This window comes from Zonotrichia leucophrys, chromosome 2, assembly GCF_028769735.1.
Source record: "Zonotrichia leucophrys gambelii isolate GWCS_2022_RI chromosome 2, RI_Zleu_2.0, whole genome shotgun sequence".
NCBI classification, from domain to species: domain Eukaryota; kingdom Metazoa; phylum Chordata; class Aves; order Passeriformes; family Passerellidae; genus Zonotrichia; species Zonotrichia leucophrys.
This window is the reverse complement of record NC_088171.1, coordinates 144,408,473-144,432,837: the sequence shown is the minus strand read 5'-3', so window position 1 is coordinate 144,432,837 and position 24,365 is coordinate 144,408,473. Positions and strand designations below refer to the sequence as shown.

General features: G+C 37.5%; 1 long non-coding RNA gene across 2 annotated transcripts; it reads left to right on the top strand.

Moving 5' to 3' along the window:
* The first annotated feature begins 19,857 nt into the window (after positions 1 to 19,857).
* On the top strand, positions 19,858 to 21,405 carry LOC135443401 (uncharacterized). 2 transcript variants are annotated; one of them, XR_010439010.1, is made up of 3 exons: positions 19,858 to 19,960; positions 20,792 to 20,896; positions 21,235 to 21,405. It is a non-coding gene; the product is annotated as an uncharacterized LOC135443401 (long non-coding RNA). The 2 variants fall into 2 exon arrangements; XR_010439011.1 differs by having other exon boundaries at positions 19,935 to 19,997.
* The last annotated feature ends 2,960 nt before the right edge of the window (positions 21,406 to 24,365 follow it).

Here is a 24,365-nt window from a genome sequence, read left to right as displayed (position 1 = left end):
ATGGCCCCAGTCAAGGAGGCCTGGTGACAAAAATATCAATGTCTTCACTAGGAATGCCATTTTGTGGTACATATTCTTTGTAATCTCAGATTAAAAGACACAAATGTTAAAAGAGCCTATGTACCTTAAATAATGCAAGAATCCATCACCTTTTACAGCACAGTCATCGTGAAAATACTGGTGGTTATTTTCCCAAACATTTAGCAATTTTACTGGTAACTGCCACTAGTTGAAATATTTTATATTCCATCTGCTTGGTATTCAGTCTGAGAGGGAGTGGAAACCACTGCCAAGAGAGCACAGCATTCAACCTTTGCTCTCAAAATAGTTGTAAAACACTGGATACTTCTCTACATCCTTCTGTACAAGCATGATTTGTCTTCCAGTTGCACAAACCTTGTATCCAATCACACTGCTCCTCATGTTCACTTCACATAATAAAGTTTGTGGGGTTTGTGTACTTTACCAACTATTAGTGCCACTTCTTATTTTTATTTTTATTAACTCATTTTTAAGTTTCTTGGGAGCCAAGAAAAGGCTGTCTTTTCACATCTGAGCAATGCCCAAAATGGGGGCAGTTTGATGTGGATGTCAAGGAGAGCCTTTCTGAGTCTGAGGAAACTTGCTTTTGTCCTCTTGCAAATTTAACGTTTTAAGTGCCTCCTCATATCTATCATCAGCTTGCATATCTTGTAAGTGAATTTTGTTGAGATGAGTATTTGACCATTTCCACATCTGTCTTCTAGTGGTGTTTACAATTGTGAGGACTTGAGTGAATTAAATGCCCATTCACGGCCTTGTTGCAAAATTCTCTAGAGAGCTGCATTTTCTCCTGAGATAATAGTTCTTGAGATCCTCCATAGTGTACATCTGAAAGTTCTTCAACTTTTCTCTGCATATCATTTCTTATCCTGCACTTTTTCCATTGTCATGTCTGCTACTGATGGAATTCTGTGCAGCAAAATATGAAAGCATCTTGACATCAGAAATTGCACAAAGCTGTTCAAGAATATCTTTTGTGGTTCTCTTTCTACAGACAAGTGTAGCCTGCCATGGATTTTCTCTGAAGCTCACAGTTTTCTTTTTCAGAGTCTTATTTATTTCGACTGCTAATTCAATGTTGATATTTGTCTGGCTGTGGGGAGGTGTGATGGGCTGTGAGTGAATTCTCATTGCTGAGTAAATCGTGCAGTCTCTCTGCCAGTAAACTGCTGTTTACCCTCATCAAAAGATGGCCTGGGATAGCAGGCCTTGTGGGAAATCCCCACTGCTCAGCCTGTTCTGACATTGTCAGACAAATTCCTTACTTTGCAGAAACCATAGTAAGAGTTTGTAACACTAAAGCAGTGAAAGAAGTAATTAGTCACAATATTTGCTTCTGCATTGTTCTGTGATCTGTGGGTGCACAGTGCTTGGATATTACATCTTCCTTCTGATTTCCTGCTTTTTACAGCTTTTAAGAAACCCGGAGAAAATCATGAAAGCTACTGTAGGACCTAGGGTTTGTATGGAAGTAAAATCTGTCTTTGTGCTCCTCATGGCTCTGAGGACAACCTTAGCATATCTCCAAGCCCCACTCAATCACCTTGCAGGGTCGCTTGCCCATGAACACAGAAGTGATTACAGCTGGCATTGCTGCTTTCCAGGCCTGTGCTACACATGAAATTGTGTGAAAGTAACAATATCCCCATTTCCTCCTTGCTCAGGCAGCACCTGAACCACTCAGCCAGCATTTGCTGCCTGTAAAGAAAATGATATGAAAAGTGTGAACATTATTTATCCTTTCTTTTACCTGCTTCACTGCCTAGCCCTTGTCCACAGCAAGGATTCAGCTCTTGGGTGGCAGTGACAACCCCAAATATCATTCTACAGTAGCTGACAGAACCAATCTGGTCCGATGGAATTTTAGCTTTTCTACCCTGCTAGTTCTAGGAGAGTGGACAAGACAGTGCAGGTTATGTGCCACATGCTGCCTCTGCTGTTTCCAGTTCCAGGCACCAGTGTTGTCATCTTCCACTCTGGAACACAAATGCTCTCTTCCAAAATCTGATTCCATGCAATCTGCTTTTATACATATATTTTTTTTTTCTCTCTATATATATGTACACCAGTGCTATCCAAGATATGGTGGGGCAATTGCTCTACTTATGAAACAGCTTCCAATGACCAGTTGTTGCCTGTGTCTGTCTGTGGTTCCAAACATCCCAGTTTTGCCTTGAGTGACACTTTTTCAGTCTGAGGCTTTGGCACTGGTCTTATTTAATTCTGTCTAGACAAATATACAGCTTCCTTACCCTGCAGTAGATGCACTTCTGTTTATCCAATCTGTAAAATTATTAACCGTTTTAAAAGGGATTTTTTTGCTTCCATTAATTTACATTGGACCATTATTGAAAACAGATATTGCATTAAGTGAAGAACATCATACATACAGGAACTCTGAAAGGCAGGTAAAGCTTTTCTGCAAACCAGCTAACAACTCTGTTGAAAAATTTCACCATGCACTGTTTGAGCTCAGCAGTTTTCCATTTTCTGTCATTTTCTATTTCTTCCTGAATAGCCTGTCTCAGCTTTAGTGCTGATAAGCTGATGCATCCATGAGCTTTAGTTAACAGAATCAGCAGAAATTTTAGTCTTCATCTTTTCTTTGGTATTCTGCTCTGATTTTGCATTACCAAAGCAATTTTATAATTTGTCACACTATATATTATTGTAACTTTTCTTGATTGCCATATGGTTCTTTTCCCTGATCAGAGCTGAGGTATTCTTCCTACTGGATTCATAACTGATGTCTCTAACACGGAGCTGTTTCTGGTGCCTGGGTTTGCCTCTCCTCCTGGTGTCAGCTGCACAAAGGACAGCTGGTTTTGCTATTTTTATTTGTATAAATGTAATTAATATTAATGTAAAATTATTTTCTTAAAAGTACTGTTTGCTTTCTTCTTATAGCATAGTTTTTACTTAGGCTTTAGCAAGTGAAATATGCAGGGTATTTCCTGTATTGTCTCCTAAATCCATTTTTTTTTTACATTCTGGTTCTCCTATGGGTTTCTGCTGCTATTATGTATTAGTCTCATTTCAGGTTTCCACTCTGAGGCCAGGTAAATGCCTGCCCATTTTTACTAGTCATTTGAAATATGAGCTCTGTTCCTACTCTTGTACACCCTTGTGGGTTTAGAAAAGATGGTTTTGGTTCCCTAAACATTTGTACTAAAACATTTTCTTTGTTCTATTAAACACTTTGAAATCTGTTGGTATATTTATATCTTCTTCCATTCTCATAGATTCAATATTTTACATTGATGTGATGCCTTGTGGATTGGCAAATGTTCTTGGAAATGTCCTGGTTACCTGCATTTAAGCATACCACAGACTTATTCTATTACAATATTTCTGGTCCTTATTATACTTCTGTGTAGCCTGGTAACATTCTTGTAATTTTATCATTCTACAATGAAAAGAAAATTTGACTTTCAAAGGATTGATTTCAGTGTGGTTGAAAATAAAACTTTTATAGGCTGCCATCATTAATATTTTCATTGTGTTGGTGGAATTTATTTTCTGATTTGTTCTTTTTTTAAGAGAACTTTATCATTTTTTAACTCCTGGATTCTGATTTTCCATCATGCAAGCATCACATTTAGGATTTAACAAGGGTGAAAAGACATGAGACCTGATAGTCTTTCCATTCCTTTTTCCTTACATAGTTCTGCGTCTCTTATATGGCACTTTTTAGAGAACTGTTCCCTAAGGATGTAGTTGCAATGACTGTCCATAAACACTCTGGTCAAAGTGCATTAATATTTGGAATCTGATTTGGCATCGCTTTTCCCATGTGTTGTGTAAGCCTGCACTGCAGACCCCAGCTGCCTCCTGATGTCCTGATTGTACCCCAGTGCTGGTTTTTGGCTTCCTTTTTCTACCTCTGTCAAGATCAGGATTGAAGGCACTTGAGATGACAGTTCATGTTCCAACTCAGGTGTTTATAATTTCTTATCAATGTTACAGTCTCACTACCATGAGTTCTGCAGTCTTTCATTAGGAAGGCACAGAATGGCTAACTATCTCTTTTAGGGCTAAACTATCCAATTAAGAAATGGCACCAAGATTATTTTCACTTTTAACCCAGTAACTGATCCCTCGAAGCCTGCAGTGCGACTTTTCTGTCCAAGTAAAAAATATGACCCAAACCCATGAAGAAGAAGAAGGTAAAGAAGAACAACCTGTCTCCACCCTAAAACCTCCATCTTGCTTCATATTTATTTCTATATTCTAAAACCCCAAACTCTCAAGTTTTCCACCCTGTGATACCATGCACTTCTAATCAACTACACACCCGTAATCCCAGTGCTATTAAACAATTTTGGAAGCCTGCTCCACCGTCTCAGGTCAAATGCAGCGCTCTCCTGGAAGTCAGAATCTGTCAGCACAGAAAGTCTCAAATTCTCAGCATCCAGAACTCCAACACTGTCACAGACATCTTCTGTGAAAAAATCCTTTCTTTAGGATTTTCCCCCTTCTGAGAAGCTGTGGCCTCAGCAACAAAATGTAAACGATGATTATCTGCTGCTGTGGAATGCAACAGGTGCATCCGTGATTGGTCTTGGGTGAATGCTTAGATTTACTGACAACTCACGGCAGAGCTGGGTCTCACTCTCTGCTGAGACACAGCCCTTTGTTATTCATTCCTTTTCTATTCTTAGCTTAGCTAGCTTCTGAGAACTTTCCTTCTATTCTTTTTAGTATAATAATAATGTAACATATATCATAAAATAATAAATCAAACCTTTTGAACATGAAGTCAACATTCTCACCTCTCTCTTCACCCTGAAAACCCTTGCAAGCTCTGTAACACAACACCCCAGAGACAACTCATGCACTCCTGGGAAAAGCTCTCAGCACATGCCCTGCTCAGAGAAGGAGAAGCTATCTCACATGCAGCCCTGGATTTGAGCAGTTTCAGCATCAGGATTCTGCTGAATCAAAGCTGCCTGTGCCCACAGATGAGGTTTGGGTTTTTTCCTTCTGGAAAAGGTAAGGGAAGGGACACTAAAACAGGCATGGCTGCTCACAACAGGGCTGATTGCTGGAAATCTCACTGCTCCTTGGCTTCCCCAAGGTTCCCATTCCAGTGGAGGAGTGTTTGTCCCATCCCAAAGCACTGTTCTCCAAATGGTGGTGGTCTAACTGGCCATGAAAATGCCTCTGGGGCAAAGATCCATCTCCCTTTGCAGCTTTTTTCCCTGTCCTGGATAAATGGACTCTGTAAAACGGAACAGACTTCACTGATTGGTTTACAACCAGTCTCTGTTCTCAAGCTTTCCTCTAAAACAGAGGATGAGAACTTTCCTTTTCCTTTAATGGGAGCTGTAAATATCATATTGTCACAAGCCTAAGATTTATTCTTCAAGTTTATAGTTCTGGGCCAAAATCTATGCTTTAATCCAGCTCTGGCTCATGGAAATGTTCCAGTGAGAATTAAAATTCCTTTGCTGCTTAATACCTCAATTTTTATTTATTCCTAATTCTTTTCAATGAAAGATGATGAAACAGGACTATAATGACATCACAATTCTTTCTGGTCAGGGAATTAGTAATGATTTTTTTTTACTTACATAAACACCCTTGAGACATTTTTTCATATCCACCTGCCTTTCAGAGAGCTGCTGGAAAATGTAGTAACCTACTCAGTATACTCTCAGGGTGGTTTTAAATATTAATAAGGCAGGGAAATACATGCAGTAGTTAGGCTATTTTCAGAAACTTAAAATTGAAACCCAAGACCTAGAAGCAGGAAGCAATTTGGTCTCAGAGTTTAATGACAGAACACAGTAGAGACTCCTGGATACAAATTTAACTGCAACAACAATTGCAGTTATTTAAAAAACTCTTTGCAAATGTTGCCCTGCTTTCCTAAAATCCTTGTTCTTACTAACATGACTTCTATGGGATGGAGAACTTAAACTGCTCAAACACTCAACTAGTTGCCTTCTCAGTGAAGGGAGAACAAAAATGGTAAAGGAGTGGGATTGGATAATGGGAAAGGTTTGAAAGCCTGTTATGCAGAGGGTTAATATGGAAAATCTCAGATTTTATTCTGGTCAGATATCATGGTTTAACCCCAGCTGGCAACTAAGCACCACACAATCTCTCACTCATTCCTCTCCTGCAGCAAGATGAGGGGAAGAGAAATGGAAGTCTAAAGGAGATAAAACTTGAGGGGTTGAGAGAAGAGCAGTTTCATAATTGAAATATTTTTTTCTTTCTATTAATACAATATTTTTTCATAATAAATTGTAATGAAAAGGAAGGTGACAAAGACATAAATCCCACGACAGACAAGTGATGCAAATAAAACCAGTTGGCCATGGCTGACCACCCAAAGCCCAGCCAGCCCCTTCAGCAGTGGCTCCTGGTACCAAACTTCCCCAGCTGTTACTGCAGAGCCTGATGTCAGTGAGGAACATCCCTTGGGTCACCTGGGGTCAGCTGTCCCTGCTGTGTCCCCTCCCAACTCCTTGCACCCCTCCAGCCTCCTCACTGATGGGGTGGGGAGCAGAAAAGGGTGTAAAGCCGTGCTGGGCAATAACTGAAACATCTCTGTTTTATCAGTACTCTTTCCAGCACAGCCCCACACTAACTACTATGAAGAAGATAAATTTTACCCCAGCCAAAAGCAGCACATCAGAGACTCAAAGTTATGTGATTCCAGAAATGTGCTTTCATTCTCAGATAATATAAAAGTTTTCATTGCGGCTGCTTAAATATTTGAACACCTTTGAAAGATTCTCTGTGTGTGTATTTCTATCCATTATAATGAATAAAATACCTTTCTCTCCTTTTTTCTCATATTTTTCCCCAAGGGATTTAAATTTGGCATTGAATTTCTTTTCAACTTCAACGTGTTATATCTCATATGTGGACCTACATTTCTCTCAGGAACTTCTTTCCCCTTTTCAAGAGTTATGTCTGGATCTGGAAGAAACTTCCAGTCATAAAGATCACTCTTTATTTCCTTCCTTCTCATTTTTGTGCATTTTTTATATCACTGTCTGTCTTTTTCATCTTTTTGAAGGCTTACTGCCTTCCTTTTGAAGCTGGTTTTGTTCTTTGAACTATACAAGAATTCACTGCTTCTGATACCTTTCTTCTTTTAAACTATTCTGTAATTTAGATTGCTTTCAGCACATATTTTATTTGAAATAGTAGTACACAACTACATTAACAGGTCAAGAAAACAGCTCTCACTCTGAATGTTATTTACTTGTTTTCTTTAGTCTTCTTTGCTCCTTATTCCAACCATTCATATCCATTGGACACTTTGTTATTGGCAAATCACTCTCTGCTTTGGCCTGATCCCTTGCATTATCCACTTGTCATTTCAAAGCTATTGTGTTTATGACTGTTGCCATGAGGTATTAGTTATTTGATGGAATCTTCTGTCTACTTGGGTAACTCAACTGAACGACCAGTTTACTTGTTGCATTTGGTATAATTCTGATGTTACTGTCAACATAATTTTGATTTTGCAATCAAAGCTTCTATCATTGAATTGCCTTTGCCTGCCAGATGTGATGAGGCAGATTCACTATGAAGAAACACTTCCTCAAGCTCCTTCTTCACACCTTTTATTTAAAGGTGCATTTTCTTCTTGTTTCTGGCTTTGTGCTCCTGCTTCTGATGCTGCTCAGCTTCTCCAGGTCTCACAGAGGCCTTTTCTGAGTCCATGTCCTGTGTCCTATTCCAGTGTTCCTGGCACTTGAGCACTAACACCTTTTCTTGTTCAGACTGTCTGTTGTCACCTCTTTCCCTGTGATTCCCCTGCTCCCAGTGGAAGTCAATGGAAGCAACATTTTAGGGTCAGTGCTTTGTTGTGCTTTTCCAAAGGCTCCAGGTCACAGTCAGCCTCCTACCTGGATTTCCTCAGGAAATTTTCTAAGAAAGACCACTTATTTAGTCAGCAACTCTCTGAAAGGGAGGTGAATGAGTGTCTCAAATATGTTTGGTGTTTTGAAAGGGGGGCTGACCAATGGAATTATAATCTCTTTTACATTGTCAAATGTTCCTGGAAAATATGAGGAAGTTGAGGCTGACGGAATTGCTAGTAGAGTTGAATTATTTTATCAATCTGGGCTGCATATCCATGGCCATAAGTCTGTGAGACAAACATAATATTGCTCTTTAACAGCCACTATTCACAGCCATGGCTGTTACCCAACAGTGGCATGCACCTGCAGCATTCATATGTACTTCCCTACTATATGGACCATCACATTAAATGCCAAGGTTTGATTTGACACCTAACTTTAGATCACATATGTTGTCTGACACTTTTTGTAAAAACATTTTTGCCTACAGCAGGTAAGAGCAAACTGCATTGAGCAATGGGGAATCCAAGTATGAGTTTCACTTTTAATATTTATTTTCTTTATTATTTTTTCTTTTATTTATTAGTTATGGAAATACTACAAGTTAGTAAGAAATGTGGCTTTTCCTAGACTAGACCCCACCTCCACTAAATAACAGCCTTTTAAAAGAGACAATTTTAAGACAGTGCTGGAAGTACTTTTCTGCTGCTTTTCCATGTAAAGAGTACAAGGCAAAGGAAAACCAGGAATAGAGATGGTTCATTGACAGGAATTCAGTTCATAGACTGTCTGCAGGCAGATGCCCGAAGTCACAGCAGTGCCACAATGGAGACCTTGGTGTCTGTGCACTTCAGAAACTCCAGAATAGCTGTCACCACCCTGGTAAAACAGATTCTCTTACAAATAAGTTCTTTCATGGAAGATATGAATCTCATCCTGAGTGACTCAGAGACCCATTTAAGCACCGAAATAACTTCTTTTGAGTGAGGGTGGCAGACTCAATCATGGTGTCATGATTGCAGATTGCCAGTAGAAGCCAGTCACTTTCAGGCAATTTGGTGAGAAAGAAGAATCCCTGGTCAGGAGATTTTTTTTCCCTTTAAAAAAATGGCTCCTTTAGATGGCAATACAGAATATGGCTTTATTTGCATGCCCCAGATCCACCTGATGATTGGGTGGATTCTTTCTTCTATGTGGGTGATATAGAGAGTCTTGTGAGCTTAGTCCTAACTTGGGCAGCCTATCAAACATGTACATTAAAACATACTCTCTGTCAAAATTTCACACAGTGCATGGTCTTGTCAGGTACTGGTAACTCTTAGGAACTACCCGTGGTCACTGTGCAGTTCAGAGCTCTGAGAAGAACAGAAAACCTGAGAAAACACTGAGCTCATGGTCCTAATACCAGTTCCCTGAAGCAGTGCCTATACCAGGAGTGCCAGGGCAGTGGCAGGCAGCCATCTACACTGATAATCCCTGGGGGGGTCCCTGGTGCCATTTTCATTATTCTCAAACAGCTGCCTTTCAACAATTCCCATGCATGAAGGAGTCATCACAGCCTTCAGCCAGACTGCATGGAACCACTCATCTTGAAAGTAAACTATTCTAGAATTATGGACAAGGCCTGACCACAGAAATATCTTGGCATTCTACAGGTAATCCTGACATTCCTAGGGGTGATGCTGGAGTATCCAAACAGAAACCCCTTGAGAAATTCACAGCTTACAAGGAAAATTCAAATTTTGCAAGACTAACATTCACTCATAAGAACAAATTCATCCTACTTTTTGCTAATCTGTTTTTATTTTGTCTGAGTATAGACCATTTTCAAGATTTACTTATAGCCATGGTCAAATTTTAATAAAAATCCTTGTATTGAAATCAGAGCATACACATGTGCATGAATTTATAAAGCTGATCTACAGTATTTTAGTAAGTAATGGGCTCTCCACCTTCCCTAATAAACACAAATATAGACAAACCCTACACTCCCCATCTGTCACCAATTCTAAAGGCTCTCACTATGACACTTTCCACTGATTCAAGATATGAAATAAAGATAGTAATATTTTCTGGGGGAAATCATGGAAACCTTGGAAGATCATCTTAAAACCTCTGGGAAACAGAAATTCAGACGGAGAAGGAAATGCTAGGTCCTCAGCCATTCCTGATGTTCCTCAACACAACTCTGTTGTTCCTATTGACAGAGGAATAATTTCAGCTTGAACTGAGATGAGGCAAACCTGCTCCTTTTTCTATTGCAGTATCCCGGAAGGTCTTCTCATCTTCCCAACCTCCTACTTGATTTTCACCTTCCCATTTCTGGTCTATTGTCAAGAGGCACAGATTTCCAGCTCCCAGGCTGCATTGACTGTCTTGATCAAGAGATTCTGCTTCAAAAGACTGTGAGAAAGGTTTGAAGATTTCACCTCCTGAGGTAACGATCAGGGCTGGATCAAATTTTTAGTCATACCTCAAACTTTGTGTCTAAGGGTTGGGTTTTATTTTTTTAAAAAAAACCTTTAACATGACTTAGTGAAATTTAATAATTGTCTCTGTAACTGGCCCTGTGTAGTAAAAGAAAAAATATGTTTAATTTAGTGCTCATTTTGAAAAAAACCTGTATGTAGTGTTGCATTTTACTATGCAAAAACCAAAATTATCTGGAAAGTTCTGTGGTAAACCAGCTTTGTCTTCAGATGAAGACTTTGCTACATTTTTTACAGAATCTGTTTCCTAATCTCATCACATGGTTGCTCAAAGAATTGTGATGAAAACATTAAGTTCCCTACAGAAAGATTCAGGGGTCTCTGTGCTCAGGGAACAGTTCTGAGTATCTGAAATCTGTCATATTAAGCATAGTTCATGCCATAACAAAGGGCAAGAACTTCATGAAGTGATCATAATGTGGTGACTTCCAACAGTCAGAAATATCTTTGCTTCCCACTACTTGAACCTGAAAATGTTTAATTTACAAACAGAAATGGCAGTCTAGAAAAATTTCAAAAATTCATGAGCTGCTTCTCTGTGAGCACTCTCAGGTATCTCAGCCCTTCATATTCCCCTGCTTCCCTTCATCCCACTGAGCTGCCAGCTGGGCACCTCATGGAATCCACAGCCTGTCCTGTCTGACAGCTCCCTGCGAGATGGAGCAGACTGACACACTGCCTTTCTCTGCTGTCTCTGTCTCTCTCTGACATATCTTAAACACTTTTTTGTTCCTAGAGTTAGTTCTTAATCATGGACTTGCAATCCACAGAGATTGATCCTTCCAGAGCCAAGTAGGCCAGTCCATTTCTTTTTAAAATACTAAGTAAATAGTGTATTACCTTTTTAAAATCTTAAGTAAACAAGATCTCAGTACAGGAAAATTCCTTTTCTCCACAGCAGAAAAGTCAACTTGAGAAGCACAGGTAATGGGGAATAATTAATGACTTTAAGTACCATTGTTGAAGGAAAGGAGAGTAACAGATACACTTAGTAGAAAAAAATCAAATTAGAGGGAAATTGGCTGTAAATAAATGTAAGATACAAATTAGAATAAAATGTTTGTCTTCATCTTTTCTCACCTAGATATTGAATATACTAAGGCATTATTCTCAACTACTTGGCTAATGCCTTATCTCCAATTTTATGTTTTCTATTATTGATTTTCTATTCTAATTTTTCTATTACTCATTTATGTTTTCTAATATGTATTTCACACTTGGGAGTTGCTGATATTCCAGTATGATGTACAAGCAGGAGCTTAGATTTTTACAACAAAAACATCTACATTGATAATCCCAAGGAGACCCAAACCCACTGAATTCTGCAGATAATCTAACATTACATGAATCATTCTTACTTTGGTTCTTTAGCAAGCAAATATAGTGTAGAAAATTATCTACATGAACAAAGCTGATATCAATAATCTAAAAGGTGGGATGCACATGATTTTTATTTTATTTATTTATTGCTGATACTCAAATTAATCACTTAGGCTTCCCCTTTCATCCCTGAGGTGAGATTTTGGCTTCTGAAGGCTGAGTAATGTTGAAGACACACCTTAGCACAGGATGGCCCCTCTAGAATCCTGATGGTAGGTGAGCTGTATTTCACTGCATGGGTACTTTTTGTAGAATGCAAACTAAAATGAAATGAAGTGGTCAATTATGATTGTTGAAATATGTAGTGGGGAGTTAAGAAATATTTAACTATTAATTTATTCTAAGTAAAAACATTTTTTATAAAAAGCTTACAGTAAAACATTTTTAATGCCTTTTTTTAAAGGCCAGAGTATTTATGTAGTGCTTTTTTTTAAATGCAGTTGTTTTTAAAATATAATAACCCACAGATCAAGCATAACATTCAACTGTCCTTTTAAAAGTTCTATGTTGTGAAACACTTGTCAAATTAGTTTGTTTCCAGTTAATTAATATTAAACATAACCAGACCAAAACATTTTCTAATTTGCAGCTCTGCTCCTTAAATCAGTATTTTTGAACAATATGAACTGTCTGGTTTAATTAACAGGGAATAAGACTCTTGAGTTTGGTCCTGTATCACATCTTGTATAAAATAGTGTTTCTAATCCTGCATTAATTTACTCTCCACCATGACTAGCGCAGTTCAAAGACAAAAATTAATATTTTCAGGGCTTAGCTATGCACAGTTATCTTTTAATCTTGATTTCCACCCACGCCACAGCTCCCCAAGCAAGAGGATTAAGAAAATAGGACAGGGAGTGCATTACTGTCATTGTGCTCCAATGCATATGGAAGTTATTGGAGGATAATACAGCACTTTATCTAACCTCAGCCCGCTCCAAAGTACACTCACCAAGTCACATTTTAATGCCCCTCTATGTATGCTATTATTTTGTCCTTGCACAGTCCTTGACAGCAAAGGGAAATGGTCTGTGAATTTTGACATCCAACTGTTACAAAGAGAAGTGAGCTCAGACATAAGAAGGATTTTAGGATTTTTCCCATTCCTACCCACACAGCTCCTCCAGACCAGTCCTTAGGTGAGTCATCTCAGTGGGGCTGGTGTGAGAACAGGGTTGGAAAATGTCACTTTTGCAGATAACAATGTAAAGACTGGTGCTATGTTCATGTTATTTCTCACTGGTAAGATACTGATCCTCTGCATCTGCAGATGCTGTGGCGGCTGTATGTGTCTTTTGGAGTGGCTAGCACTCCTATTCCATGGCCAGTCACAATGCTTGGAAACCAGAAGTGAATTTCCTTGGATTGGTAATGCAGTGCTGACAGTTGCCATCCTATCACCACTGGCTCGGTGGTTTGTGGGAGACAGTGGGGTCAGACACCCAGTAACTGGTTCCTCTCCAGATTTTCTCTCTAAAACACCATTTTCACAAAGTTCATACCTGTCAGGTAAAATGAGTAAACTCCATGACTGGGCCTGTAATAATTTTGGTTTTTTTGTATTGTTATGCTAACATGCAATTCAACAGACGCCTTACTGGTGGAAGTAGGCAAAAAAAAAAAAAAGATGGAGGAAAGGGGAGGAACACCATAAAATTGTGTTCATGTTAGAAAAATGACTATGTTATTTGTTTACACTTTCACTGTTGTCAGTGGCACATCTTCCTGCTGCCACCTGTGTGGAGCAGAGTTCAGATGCTAAATCTCATTAAATTTAACTACAGCTTCCTAAAATTCTTCTTCCTAGAATTCCACTCAGTGAAATGCTTAATTAAAGACAAGTTCTCATTATTGTTTGATTCTTTGAAGTTGTTGTTCTACTGGAATACATCTCTATCAATAAATAAAAAATTAACTCTTATGCCAGTATGATCCATTAAAAAACTGATGCAGAACTGTAACCACATTGTCCAACAAATGGATTCTGCACATTCAATCACATTGCAAAAAGAGAAAAAGATGTTATTTGGAAAAAGAACAAAAAAGGAGTGACAAAGTTGGTTTGCAAAGGACATTGAGCCTGAGCATTTTTGTTTTTGTATTTGGACATATGACCATCCTAACAGAAATGGAGAATGTAAGTGATTGTCCATTTACACATTCTTAATTCAAATAAAAAGGGAGATGATTTTTTTTTCACTGATATTTTGGGCTAAGTCACATCACAAGGCATGATAGGTGCAGAAATTATTTTGTTGCAGTTAATCATTGGCAGCATTTGCTGTGCCACAGTCATTATCTTGTCTGATTTCAAGTTCCTATTACAGAAAAGTCTGGTTTAACCTTTGTGTTGTATCTGCCAGACCATGGAGGACGTCTCAGATACCTTGAGCCACTTTCAAGTAGTGCTAAGTACTTAAATGCAGCTGACTGAATTGAGTCCTTACCAACAGCTGCAAAAACACAAGTAATTTATTACACCAAACCCTACTAAATTTGCATAAAATTAGAGAAACCTCTTTAATTTATATGAAAATCCAATTATTTTCAGTACTTCTGCTTTGTTAAGCAACAGATTTATTTTTTTTCTTAATTGAAAGAAAATACTGCAAAGAAAGTATAATGATTTAGCACCTTCAAAAAGTACATACAGGTTGATAATTCCTGAAGCTTTTACAAAAGACTTTGGTCTTTTCAAGTATGCTCCTTGGATACTTCATCTATTTTTAAATCCCTCTAATGCATTGTCTCCACAGGAAAAAATGCCCTCTTTGTGATCTACAGTTAACCACAGCATGCAGGAGCTCGGACCTGATAATAACCATAAAAATAGGCTATTGTGTCGGAACTGTGATACAGTTATTCCACTATTTTATCTCTGACAGTGGCCAACAGTGACTGTCTGGGAGGTGGCATTATGCAGCAAATACTAATACTTCCCAAAACCACTCTCCTTGCCTCCAGCAGTTTATAGAATCAGAGATCCATTTAGATGACTCAGTGACTTGCAGAAACAGACAGCTGTCCTTGTAAATAGCAGCCTGGGAAGATCCTGTATGAAAGCTGCTGCATCCGGTATGAAAGCTGCTCTTTTCATACTTTTTTCAATTTTCTACTTGCTAGTTTCCTTTCAGTTCATTTCTATTAGGCAGTTTGGTTTTGTACCGGAAAAGACAACAATAAGTTGATCCCCATCCATCTTCTTTAGGACCCCTATGATTTACAGGTCTCAGTAATATCAGTAATACTCTCCTGAACTCTCTGTTTGCAGGTTGAAAAAGCCTGCCCTACACAGAACGCAGAGCCTTTTCCAGACCTTTTATCACCTTTTTTTTTTCCTAAAGTGTTTCTCGCTCCTTTTCTTCATTTTTCTTTTTTTTTTTTTTTTTTTTTTTTTTTTTTTTTTTTTTTTTTTTTTTAGTTAAAAAGTTGGGCAAATGAGCATATCATAGCCTTCAGATGACATGGACAAACTGTGGACCACTGCAGTGGTATAGTTTTTTTTAACTTATTTTTTCCCTATAATCCTGAATATTCCACTTGCTTTATTGACACTGCTTATCTGTAAGTTAATATTTTGACAGAATTATGTACTGTAACTTCAGGTGTTGTTCCTGAGTAATAACAGTCCAATTAAAACAAATCATTTTCTATGGAAAGTTTGGACTGTTACACTGTTACTGCTTGAGCCTCACTAAAAATTTACCTGCATTTAATGTCATCTGTCTTTTTATTGCTTCATTATTCAGTGTTGTAATATCCTCCAGAAGCCGTTATCTTTCCTGTCTTCCTTACCATAAATTACTTAGTGTCATTAGCAAATTTTTGCCTCATTATTCACATACTTTTCTCAGGATAGACACTAGGGAACTCTGCCACTGACCTACCTATGCTGTAAATCTGATTGCTTCTTGCTATCCCCGTTTTCCTGATAATTAACAAATAATTCAAGCAGAAAAAGAACTCCCATTTTATACTGCAGCAGCTTTATTTTGGGAAGATTACTTTATGCCTTTCTTACCTTATGCCTATTTTATTTAATATCTTTTGGAAGGTGAGATAAATATATTGGCAAGTGTAAATAAATATATTAAGAGCACACATTTTTTGGTTCTTTAAAATATCCCTGCAGGCATGTAAGGGCTGACTTCTTCTCCAAAGGAAACCTTGGCACACACCCACTATTTATGCATGTGTTCATCAATTCTGCTCTTCATTAAAAGCACTACTGGGTCTCACACCATTACTCTACTGGATTCCTGGAATCTCCCTTCAAAGATCTATTGGGCAGCACATTAAGCAACTTCCAGTTCTCTGGAGCTTTTGCACAAGTATATATTGATCATATATTGATCATATCTATCCTATTGAATTTAATTTATAATGATCACATCAGTCTTCTTATAGATGAAAATTCATGTACTATAAAGACTATTAAGTTATACAATATAGGATGTCATTACATTCTGTTTATTGCTTCACTTTTACAGCAATTACAATACTTCAGTAGGAAAAAAATCAGAATTCATCTTTTAAAATTAAATTCTCCATTAGCATAATCTCTGTGAGACTTCATTTTCAGTAGTTCTCAATTGTTTCTATCTCATGCGCTGCTTTAGATATCCATTAGCATAAAACTACTTTCTTTTGTCATTCACTGCTCAGTGTTTAGCATTTCCTTTTAATCAGAGAGAAAAAATGAAAAAGGATTCTATGAATAGGATTTACTACATAAGCATAAAAACCTGCTACAGAAAAGACATTCAAATATGTTTTAACTTCACCCAGTGCATCAACACATAGCTCACTTAGCAAATAAATGATACTTTCACAGCTAGACAAGACCTGTTCTATTTAAAGCTATGAAATCAGGCTTTAATTGAATCTCATTGCTATTTTACTTGCATTGGAAAACAGCACCCAAAAATTGTGAAAAAAATAACATTTTTCAAATTAATATAAATAACTTATTTTTTTCACAGGTCAAGCACATTTTGCTTTTGAAGAATAGTACTTTTCCAGCATAATATTTTTTTGTTTAATAACCTGATGTTGAGTTTGAATTCAGTTTGGTGCTCTTTCAAATACAGAGTTAATATGAAAAGAATGGCCTTTGGCCACTAGAGAAATTTGAGAAAGCTCATGCCTCAAAATCACCAAATATTATTTTAGAAATCAAATCAACTTCTGTATTTGGCAACACTTGATAAGGAGGCTGGTTTTTGTATCACATTACCTCTCCCATCAGAGAAGTCAAAAAATGAAGGGATGTCCAAAAGATATGTGAAAAGCAAGGTATGTAAGGGTCTTTTTTTAAGTTATTACTTGTAGCTGGAAAAAACCCTGACATTTAGTCTAAACTATTGCTTTTGTTTCTCCTAATACTTGTAGATCAACAGGCACATTGTAAAAAATGACTAATCCCATCCTAAAGTGGGTTTGAGAGAGAAAAGGTGAATTGTTATCTCCTGTTCCTCGCCTTCACAGATTCTAAAAGTGGGCAGGACACTGAACTGTTTGATAATAAAACTTAGGTACAAGGAGAAGCAGAAAGGATTCACACTCTGTAAAAAATTGCTTTCACCCTCCAATTTCCCAAACCACTGGTTTTAATGACATGTAGAATCAGGCTGGTACCGGAAGCTGTTGCTGCAGTGATGTGCTGCAGCAAACAGGACTCCCCATCCTGGGCTCTCTCCCAGAGCTGGGAACTGACACAGTGGCCTCGTGTCTGCTCAAGGTCCACATCAGGTGAGGAAGAACCCCATGGGCCTGAGTTGTCAGAGTGAATAATATGCAAAAATGTGTTTAATACTCACAAGAAGAGTGTTTTGATAAAACCATCTTCCTTACATAAATGGTTGTTTGGAGAATAATGCCCTGAATTTTGCCTTATTCCTGGCTAAGAAACTAAATTTTCAGGAGAAAGGTTTTGGTTTGGTTTGGTTTTCTAAAAGTCTTTTCTTTTGTTTGTTGATTTGTTTTAAGTTTGTTGGTTTTTGGGTTTTTTTAAGGCAACTGGTTTAATTTTAACACAGCAGAAATCTTAAATCTGTGGATAATAGTTCAAATAGTTTTAAATAGTTTAAATAGTTTAAGCTTTCAAACATTACTTTCTGAATATAATACAACCATGAATTAATTCAGAAGAACACTGTTATTGCACTTTCATATTACAAAGGTAGCTTTTTCCAGTCTTTAGTTGAGACAGGAGATTCCTTCTGATAGATGTAATAGAGAAACATGATCTATGTCAGATGGAGACACACGGAAGTAAATTACCTGCACTGTGGTCTCCATTCCTTTTTCTAACACTGTGTTAGGATGTTCATGTTTCTGAGTCCCATCAACTGAGCTCAGCCTCCATGCTGTGGTGATTTCTCATTTCCCATTTTAAACGTGGCTGTCTCTATGCCAGCCCTTGACAGACTTACCCCCAAAATAGACACATCAAAGAAGATAAGAGACAGAAAGCATGACAGAGGGGAAACATCATAGAAATAGCAAGGTGCCCTAAGTGAATTTCACATAAAGTCGATTGGTAATTGTAAATTTGGACCGGGAAATCTGGACGATCACATTTGCTGTCACAAAAAGTCTCACCACAATTACTGGTTCCATCCTCATTAGTCCTGCCTCCATTAATTCCCTCAATAGCTGCATCCATCACAGGAAGCTGCAGATAAATATGTCTTGGGGTGACTATGGTACTGTATCCTTTATCATCTGCTTCATGCCCAGAGGAGATGCTCCTTTCAGGATGTTTCTTTCTAATTTGTCTCAAACTGAGACAATACACTATGGGAGAAAGGTGTTGAGGAGACAAGGTATTTAAGAGGGAAAACCAAGACTGAACACATAGAACTAAGCTAATAAACTATCCAGATAGCAAAAGAGATTTAAGGACCTAAAAAATATTTCACCACTTGCAAAGATGATTGCATTTTTCTGCAGTTTAGCATCCAGAATTGAAATGCCAAAGAGATATAGCATTAGAGTGAGAGGTGAAAAGGACTTAGTGTGAAATGGTGCCAGAATTTTATATTGGAACAACCCCCATACTCAAATGTGTTTTGTTACAGAATGTCCCAAAGCAAGGTGATGCTGGGTCCCAGTCTTAGAGCTGTCCCAGGTGGAAAAGCAAATGGATTCACAGTGTCTGTGCCCTGCAAGTGAAGCTGCTGTTGCAGAGCCTCAGGAAGCACAAGGGTTGCACCTTTATTATTGGAGCATGTCCAGAGATGGGCAGCAGAGCTGGTGAGGGATCTGGAGGGTAAATCATGTTAGAAGGGCCTGAGGGAGCTGGGGATGTTCAGCTGTGGTATTTTCAGGGTCCCCAGGATGAAGGAGGAATTGAGAATCTGTCTCCATGTTCTTAGAAGGTTAATTTATTATTCTATTCTATTCTATTCTATTCTATTCTATTCTATTCTATTCTATTCTATTCTATTCTATTCTATTCTATTCTATTATGCTATACTAAAACAATACTAAAGAATAGAGAAAGGATACTTAGAGAAGGCTTAACAAGATAATAATGAAAAACACGTGACTGCTTCCAGAGTCCTGGCACAGCCAGATGGTGATTGGTCATTAAGTAAAAACAATTCACCTGTTGGATAAACAATCTCCAAACCACATTCCAAAGCAGCAAAACAGGGAGAAGCAAATGAGATAATATTCTTTTTCTTTTTCCCTGAGGCTTCTCAGCTTCCCAGGAGAAGAAATCCTGGCAATGGAATTTTTCAGAAAATATGACAGTGACATTCAGCCTGAAGGAAAGGATGTTCAGGGGAATTATTGCTCCCTACAAGCACCTGCAAAGAGGTTGCAGGCAGCTGAGGGTTGGTTTCTTCTTTCAGAAACTGTGGTTTAGTTAAGGTGTTGGTGTTTGGTCAAAATTTGGACTCAATGACCTTGGAGACCTTTTCCAGTCTTAATGATCCTATGATTCTATTAATTCCTAAGCAGAGTCAAGGCAGTTCCTGGTGGTACCTTGGTCCTATTTCATGCTGAACTCAATTGTTAAAACAATTTACGATTGTAAAATCCCACTTGATCCAGCACAGCAATATGTTGTCATGGAAACCTGAATCTCTCCAGTCATTAATAACTTTCTTCACACAGGAACTTAAGTGCCATATTTTTCACATTAAATCAAGCTACAAGTTTCCCAGCTGACAGTAATATCAACAAAATTTATGAAGAACAGTTTCATTAATGGTATGCCAATGTTTAATCTGAGTACCATTTGATAAAGGTAACATTTGAAATTACTATAAAATTAATATATAAACCGTTAAATGTCATAAGAATTAAATTTTTATATCTTTAATAGAATCTAGAAATATATAATGAGATATATATATATTTATTATAATATATATTTGATTTTTGTATTTATAACACTGTATAATTTTATATAAGAATACAATGACTTGAAAACTTTAAAAATTTTTTCACAGTGATAACTTTATTTGAAGTATGTCAGTCAATATTCATAAAACAAGAAGTAACCTCAATTTTTGAATTGTACTTATAATTTTAACAGAAGTTTCTTTTACTTACTTGTTTCTCTTCCTCTTGATCTTGGCTATAAAGCGATGAGTAAAAGTAAGCAAGAAGATTGATAATAAAGTTCAGAAATGAAAATATTATTTTTATGAGACCCTGTGTATTTAAAATGTGCCCATCAAATACTCAGAGACGTGTCAGATAAACAACTGGGCTTTTGGATGATAAAACACTGAAATTATGATTTTTGTTTTACCAGTGACAGTCATTAGAATAGCTTGCTGACTTTTTTTGTTGAAACTGAAGAAAGGAAATTTTTTTTTGTTACATTCATACATTTTTTAAAGTATGTATTCTGTGTGGAAAAGAAAATTTTGTGTTTTGCTTTGGATAAGGTTTTTTAATTTAAAAATGAACCTGTTCAGAAGAAATCTGGATGTTGGTGAGTGGAATACACAATTTTGATTAAAACCTTGCTAATCTGCTCCCTGGTGTCATAGTTTATTTACTTCCCTTCCTTTATTCTCTTTCTATTTTCAGGCTCACTGACCTGTACCCATCTTTCACATGGTACCTCTGACTGTGGGGCTCTCCTGACACACTAAAGCAGCTCTACAAGAACAGATGAAAAGCAAGAAAAGCACAGTAAGTGAAGTGGGACCCTTGATCAGGAAAAAAAAGGAATTAAAAAACTGCTGAGGGCACAATGACTGCAAACTGCAATCTTGTGATATCAGAAGTTTTGAGTTTTAGCCAAAGCTTTTGAAATAGTCTTCAGTTGTTTGCTTGCTATTTCTAAAAAATCAATAGTTTAAAAAAAAGAAAAAGCAGTTTCCTGATAAGTCCTAGTTACTATAATAGTTTCTGTGGCCAAATAAATATAGAAATACACTGAAACAGGGGGAAGACTGTCCTTTATTTTTGATTTTTCCCACCCACATATGATATAGGGTACATCACCTCACTCTGCTCTTCATTTCCAGCTCCACATTTGTCCTGTGCCTCTGTGCTCTTTTCCTTGGGCTCTTTTCAAATGACCCATGATTCACTTCAGAGAGCTGTGAATTTAAGGACTGATCTGAACTGAGCTCCTGGCCAACACAAGCAATGGATTTTCACTCTGGAATTCCTGTTTCTGGACCATTATTTTTCAAACCAAGAATGAATGTAGAGACTCAATAAAATAAGAGAGGTTTTTTCATCATTTCCTGCTCAGTACTGGCAGTTAAGCCTTGTGTCTAAAATTTTATTGTCTGGTATTATCTCCTAAGCACTGATTCTATTAACTTCTCTCTCCTAGATTAAGGAGGATGGTGGCATCAGAACTATCCACCCCTATTGGTAATTCTGGACTTTGATTAAATCTGCTACTTACTTCTTTCCTTTAAACAGAATACATTCAGCTTTCTAAATTTTTCACTAAAAGAAAAAAGAAAAATCCTCTGATCTCTAATCATCCCCACAATCCTTTTTCTGAATTTTCCAATCTAGCATCATTTTTTACTGCAGGGTGGGATTTACTGCTGAACACTGTATCCAAAATCTCTCTCTCAGGTAACAGTTCTAGTCATGGGGAATGAAAAGGACTGGATGCCCATCTTTGACAGGCAATTTTCACTTAAACAATTTGCAAGACACCAAAGTTAGTCAAATATGGATATGGTTCAACAGGTTGTCATGTAGAGAGCTCAAATCTTAGTTTCACTATGTGGGAGGAGTAAATATTATGGAAAGACAAAATTATTGCCACAACTGAGCATACCTGGAATCTAAACAGGGTGCAGAAGAGGAAAATGAAGCTGCAATACCAGTCCTTATCACTTTTCCACCTAAACATTCCCTCCTAATAGGCAGGCTCATGGTGTAGTGTTTAGAGGGAGAAATAAAGAGTAAAACCCTTTCTTGCTCTGTTGCACAGAGATGCCTTTCTTCCTTTACCTGCAAGTTACATAGAGCCATTACAGGGTGGTCATTTAATTAACAGGCAAAATGAACTTCTACCTCTCACAAAAAATAACACACATAAATGCATCTAAAATGTGCAGAGTTGATTTTTTCACAGCCCTTCTGTTAAATACTGATGTTGGAACTCTCAAGGATGTCTTGTCCAAAGGAGTCCATGACAGCAAATCTGAAATCTCTTATGGCTGAGGCAGTTAATTTCCATTATTACTTAGAAAATAGGTTGCACCACTCAGGGACACAACTGCATTCCTAAAACTAAGGAGAAACACTAGAATTCTAATATCCAATAGGAATATCCAATGGTAGCCAAACTACAAATATAACCATGGTCTTTGACTAAGGAAGTCTGCCTCTCTTGGAATTCCTTTCTATCATTCTTGAGAATATTTTAGTTCATTGAGTGCCATCAGGAAAACATTTGGCTTTATCAAATATTTATACCAAATATGCAAAATATATATACCAAATATCATCACCACCCTTTAATATCCTTCCTATTGTATTAAGATAATGATAAAGATGGGTTTCATTTTTAAAAACCTGATAATCCACAGGCATGAAATCTTCCTTGCTTCCATTCACCTTTATACCAAAGATCTCTTTTCATGTGACTGGTTCACAGATTTCCCTGGTGTTTATGGATCCCATGGAAAATAGATTTTCTTCCCTTCAGCATCTATCATTATTGCAATCTATCTATCTATCTATCTATCTATCTATCTGTCTGTCTATCTATCTATCTATCTATCTATCTATCTATCTATCTATCTATCACCTATCTATGTTACACACACAAAGAGTTTAATAATTATCTTGCTATTTATCTTATCAGCTTGAAAGTTATTTTTGTACAAATCAATATCTCAACACATCAGCTAAAAGCTGTATTTCTTTCTCTTTCCAGCACTTTCTCGGAATATGCCAAATGTTCTGGGTGACATCTGTGGTCTTGTTGATCTGCTCTGGGATTCTCAGTGCGCACGTGTGGCTCAGAGGAGTCTTGTACATGAGCTAGAGTTCAATTACTGGCAAGAAATATTGCTGTCCATGAACTCAGGGACAATGGAGATCCCTTGCTCTCTAGGAAGACCAGCTCCCTCCAAAGAAAAGAGGAATTAATAGGGACAGGGATCTCTGGTGAGTATTTACTCAATGGATTTTTTTATTCCAGTACTCTTAACTGCATCTGTTAGAGCAGCACCAACATTTGCCAAGGGACAGTGGTAGTTATCCTGGAAACCACAGCTCTTTTCTAGGCTTTAGAGAGGAAATAGAACTCTTTATTTTTGCAGTTCCTCTGAGCTTTGTTGAAAAGGCATGTTCTTATTCTCCCCACTAAAGCAAATTTGAAATCAATGGGTCTTCATCATTAACGCATGGTAAATTAATAACAACTAGAACTCTCTGATACTGAGTGGTATCTTCATTCAGACTCTCAGTTCTTGTAATCTTTGTTCAGTAAAAGTGTTAGTTTGTTCAATTCTAATTGTAGATCTCCTTGATGATTGTCAAAAACACTATTAACAACTGGTGGAGAACAATAAAGTTGCTGGAAATTATCAAATCCTTTCATGCAACTTATGCAACATCTTCTGAGGTCCCCTAAAACACAACGTTGCAGTATCAAAGATTTTATCTCCTGTATGAGCTACCCCTTTAAAAATTGAAAGACCTTGAAGTTATGTAACCAGAGGAAAATAATCCCATTTCTTCAGGCCACACAACATTAATGGTTAGAATAATAATGAGTTTTGACCACACCACATTGTTATAAATTAAAATGAATTAAATATTTTGGTTTTTTGGAGTGCAATAAAGATAAAAACACATCTGCAAACAGCATAAAGAACCTATGCATTTATCAAACTTCCAAGTGCTTCAGTGGCCCAAGCAGAACTGTATGTTAGAGCAGCAAAGTTCCCCTGGTTTGTGCACAGCCCTAAAAGCAATGCTGTGATTTAGCCCAAGAGAGCAAACACTTCCATCAGCAAGGCAAGAGATGCCAGCATCTGCCCTTCCTATTGCAGGGATGACTCATATCCCTATCCCTGACTTCCACAGATCTCAGGGGATGGACATTCCTAAGGCTGGTGTGGACTTAGGTGGAAGAAATGTAATAACGTGCCCAGTATTTACCTAATTTAACTTT